This window comes from Dipodomys ordii, unplaced genomic scaffold, assembly GCF_000151885.1.
Source record: "Dipodomys ordii isolate 6190 unplaced genomic scaffold, Dord_2.0 Scaffold2, whole genome shotgun sequence".
NCBI classification, from domain to species: domain Eukaryota; kingdom Metazoa; phylum Chordata; class Mammalia; order Rodentia; family Heteromyidae; genus Dipodomys; species Dipodomys ordii.
The window spans coordinates 1,654,711-1,659,627 of NW_012267218.1; the positions used below are offsets into that span (position 1 = coordinate 1,654,711).

The 4,917-nt window shown below is 52.7% G+C and overlaps 1 protein-coding gene across 1 annotated transcript in view; it reads left to right on the forward strand.

The window, feature by feature from the left end:
• Window positions 1-4,917, forward strand: part of Ckb (creatine kinase, brain) — a 13,329-nt gene that overhangs the window by 791 nt on the left and 7,621 nt on the right. The gene's annotated exons all lie outside the window — the stretch shown is intronic.

The window sequence follows — 4,917 nt, forward strand, 5'->3', positions numbered from 1 at the left end:
CGGGGGAAGGAGGCTGGGGGAGGCCCGACGGTGAGGGGGCTTGGGCGGGCTTGGGCGGGCTTCACTCTCGGCCTGGAGACCTCCCGGCCGGCCCCGCCGCCGCCTGACTCATTCCCTAATTGCTCCCCCGGGAGATTTACTTTCCACTCCCTGAGCTCCTCCTCCCAGCCCAGGCCAAAGCCCTTCCCAGGCCTTAGGATTCTGCCGCCCTGTCCACTGCCCCGGGCCTCCTTCCCCGAGCTCCCCGTCCTGTCTGAGCCGCCCCCATCTTCTCTGAGCTGGGTCCTTTTGTCACCTCAGGATGGCCCATCGCTTCCTCCCCTCAACTTCCCGGGCTCCTAAGATCTGCTGGTGAAAAGCATCTCAGGGCCTGTTACAAAGAGGATCCCAGCCAGGATCCACCTTAGGATAACTTCTTAAGTAGGGAGCCACGGGGGAGGGAAGCATTGCCTGCTCCCAGACAGGACACAAGAGTCGAAGGCTCCAAAGGACCCTCCCCTCCCCCCCAGAGTAGCTCCTCAATTCCCAGGTCCTCAGGCAGTGGTTCTAGGCCTACCCCAACCCCAAGTAACTTTCAGGACTTCCTTTTGACCGATAGGCCTTTGAGTCTTCCCCTCGGTACTGTGTGAAGAGTTCTCAGGCTTTTACTATTTCAAAGGAGAAGACAAATTTGGATAACCCCTCCTGTGCCTCTGATCTTGAATCTAATATTAACGAGGAGCTGTGGTGGAAGAGGAGCGTATCTGCTTTTCAGCTTCTTTGCTTTAAAGTCTCAATCTGACCTTTTTGATACTTGTTTACAGTAATATCATTTCCTTGTCTCCTGCTCTATCTCACCTCACTTTCCCCTACACAGAGTTTATACAAGGGGGACAGAAGTGGAATCTGAATGAATCCTCTCTCCATAGTCCTATGGAGGGGTTTACAGACCAGGAAACTGACTCAGAGATTGCTTGACAGCCGGTATCTCACACAGCCAAAATAGGCTTGGAATTTTTGTGTGTGTGTGTGAAAATACTGTACAGAGGGGTTACAATTACATGGGCAAGATAATGAGTACATTTCTTATCAAGCATTGTAGCCTCCTTTGTTTCCCCTTCCCATCCCTTCCCATCCTCCCCCCTGCCCCCCCCACCATAGTTGTAAAGTTTGTTTTTCAACATAAGGTACAGCTCATTGTTGCAGTGGGTCCTCCTGTATCCCTGTTTTAACCATTTGTTTTTTTCCCTTCCCTCCACATATACCAACATCATATATAGTGAAAGCAGGGGTTATACCATGGGGGAGGGACATACAAAGCAACACAGACATAATCTTATAAATGTGTAAGAAACAATCTCATGAAAGATCTCTTTTTTTTTTTTTTTTTTGGTCAGTCGTGGGGCCTGAGCTCTAGGTCTGGGAGCTGTCCCTGAGCAATTCAGCTCATCATTAGGCGTGGAATTTAAAACCACAAACTTGGCCAGAGGTTAATGGCTCACACCTTTACTCACTAGGCTGAGATCTGAGGATCACAAAAGACACTCCCTGCCCTATCTCCAATTAAGCACCAGAAAATGGGAAGGACTCTGTGGCTCACAGTGGTAGAGCACTAACTAGCCTTGAGTAAAAAGTGCTCAGGGATGGTGCCCGGGCCCAGAGTACAAGCTCCAGGACAGGCAAAGTAAAATCATAAACCCAGCTTTAGGGAACGGATAGCACCTTAGAGGAAAGTGGGGCCAGGCGCCCCGGCTCAGGCCTGTGTGAGGATCACGATTCCAAGATGGCATCCTCTCAAAAGCCAGGAGTGGTGCTGTGCCTTAAGCGAAAGAGCTCAAGGGCAGCACCCCCGGCCCTGAGTTCAAGCCCCATGACCTACAAATAGGGGAAAAAAAAAGATGGGGAAAGAGGCCTGGATAAGAAGGAACCTAGGATGCAGCTGGAGGCGGCTCTTCGGGCCGGCAGCCAGGCTCCCTCTACAAGTTCCTTCCTCCAGGCCCTGCTTCCTGTTGCCCTGAAGCCCCAGAACAGCCCCAGCCCCTCTTCTGACCCCAGCCAACTTCCCCTTAGCGGTCTACAGCACTCTAGAGCCCGGGCGCGTGGATGGCCCCAACTCAGGCCTGGAATCTGGGCCTGTCCACACCTGTGTCTGCCCAGGCCCCTTGCAGGCCCTGTGGTTAATGTGTAACTGGGCGCAATTTCTAAGGAACTTGGGTCACAAACGGATGGTGATGTCACCCAGCTTCTGGCCCAGACGCTGCCAGCCCAGCTGCTGAGGGTCCTGGGGTGCCCGGGGCTGCAGTGGAGCCAGCCTGGGCCCCTTGAAGCCCCCTTCAGGCTTCTCCCTTGTTCCCCTGTTCTGGGGGCCACTGAGGCTCCCCCCTCCTGTGTGGGTGGTAGGGGCCTCACCCCAACCTATTTCTTTAAAGGCACCTAAAGTCACTTACTGTGGTCCCTCCCAGCCCCTGCAGCTGCCGCCACCCCCACCTTGGCAGCACAGATCCACAGGCTGCTCGGTGCAGCTCAGCGTATCCCCAGCCCAGGAGGCTGAGTGCTATGGAGAGCGCCGGCAGGAGCCTGGGCAAGGCTGCTCCCCACCTCTGCAGTGGAGGAGTGGAGTGCGACCCGGAGGAGGAGGCGAGCAGGGAAGGGTTGTGGCCAGAAGTTGTAGGGACAGGACAGGAGGAAGTCCTGTGCTCCCCCACCCAGGCCCAGCTCCTGTCTCCTCTCTTCACGTCTACAAACAGAAACTTGAGCCCTCCAGACTTCAGACTTGGGGGGGCAGCGGCAGGGGGAGCAGCTGTGGATATTTCTGAGATGGGGAAACTGGCTACAGGGGGCCCAGAGGACAGGAGTTCCAAGTTCAAGGGACACCTGCTGTCTGGCCAGACCGACATTTGCCTTTGCACATTAGCTTGTTTTATTGCTCTAAGAAATGCTGACTTGGAACAGGAGGAAGGCCTCTGCGAGCAAAGAAGCAGAGTCCTGCAACAGTAATAAAGCCAGTAGGAATAGGACAACCACCCTCGCACACAGGGGCTGCCACGAAGGGCTGCCTGGCCTCCAGTCCAATCTCATCTGAGAGGCACCTGTCCATTGTCTCTTAAGCCTGGAATTCTCTGCCCCCTTGTCCAACACACCTGCTCTTATTTGGTTCTCTTGACAATGTGCTCACTGCAGTGGGCCTGGTGTGGCAGGTCTGGGGCCTGTTTATTTTTTTTTGTCCATCATGGGTGTTGAACTCCAGGCCTGAGCGTTGTCCCTCAGTTCTACAGCTCAAGGCAAGCACTCTACACTTGAATCACAGCGCCACTTCCTGTTTTCTGGTGGTTCATTAGAGATAAGAGTCTCAAGGACTTTCCTGCCTGGGCTGGCTTTGAACTGTGATCCTCAGAGCTTAACTTCCTGAGTAGCTAGGATGACAGGCGTGAGCCACCAGCACCTGGGTCTGGGGCCTTTTTTTAAAGCAGCATTCTACCCTTTTCTCACATACCCAGAGAGGGTCTCCTTGTTTTAGTCACACAGCAATGTGAAAAGCTCTGCATGGATATTAGTTACCAGACTCTTTGTTGACAACTGAATAAAATTCCACTATAGAGACGGAGCTGGGAAGGTGGCTCAGTGGTAGAGCGCTTGCCCTGCATGCCTCAGGCCCTGGGTTCAATTCCTCAGCACCACATAAGCAAAAAGAAAAAAAAAGCCGGAAGTGGCGCTGTGGTTCAAGTGGTAGAGTGCTAACCTTGAACTGAAGAGCTGAGGGACAGCACCCAGGCCCAGAGTTCAGGCCCCACAACTGGACCCCAAAAAAAAAAAATTCCACTATAGAGATATCTTCCCACCAGTGTCCAGTCCCAGTGATGAGCATTGGGTTCTATCTGGGAAAGTCTGTTTTCCCCAGTACACACCTTTTTTTTTTTTGTCGGTCGTGGGGCTTGAACTCTGGGCCTGGGCGCTGTCCCTCAGCTCTTCAGCTCAAGGCGAGCCCTCTACCACTTGAGCTACAGCGCCACTTCCGGTTTTCTGGTGGTTTGTTGGAGATAGGAGTCTCATGGTCTTTCCTGCCCGGACTGGCTTTGAACTGCGATCCTCAGATCTCAGCCTTCTGAGTAGCTATGATTACAGGCGTGAGCCACCAGCGCCCGGCTCTCTCTTTTTTTTTTTTTAACTATTTTTTTTGTCTTCTCTTTTTTTTTGGTACTGGGGATCGAACTCAGGACGTTGCACTTGCTAGGCAAGTGCTTGGCCACTGAGCTACATCGCAGCCCAACACACACCTCTTTTTGTATTCGCAGGGAGGAGTGTGGACACCATCCTTTCTTGAGAGGCCGAATTCCTAGAAGTGGGAATGTTGGGTCATGGGGGTTAAACATTTTTAATTTTATAAATACTGCCAAATACATTCCAAAAAGGATGCAGCAATGCACAGCTCCAGGCAGAACGTGGGCAAGTCTGCACAGCCTCCATGGACAGGACAGCCAGCACTGGTCAGGCCAGTCTTCTACATTTTTTTTTTTTTTTGGTTGGTAGTAGGGCTTCAACTCTGGGCCTGGGCACTGTCCCTCAGCTCTTCAGCTCAAGGTGAGCGCTCTACCACTTGAGCCACAGCACCACTTTCAGTTTTCTAGTGGTTTATTGGAGATAAGAGTCTCACGGACTTTCCTTGCCGGGGTTGGCTTTGAACCATGATCCTCAGATCTCAGTCTCCTGAGTAGGATTGCAGGCAAGAGCCACCAGTGCTGGGCTTCTACATTTTTGCAAGCTTGGGTGGGTAGGGTAAGAGGACATAAACTTCCAGCTTAATAGTTCAAGTGATTTGGGCTGGGAAGGTGGCTCAGTGGTAGAGCGCTTGCCTTGCATGCCTGAGGCCCTGGGTTTGATTCCTCAGTACCACATAAGAAAGAAGAAAAAAGCCAGAAGTGGGGCTGTGGCTCAAGTGGT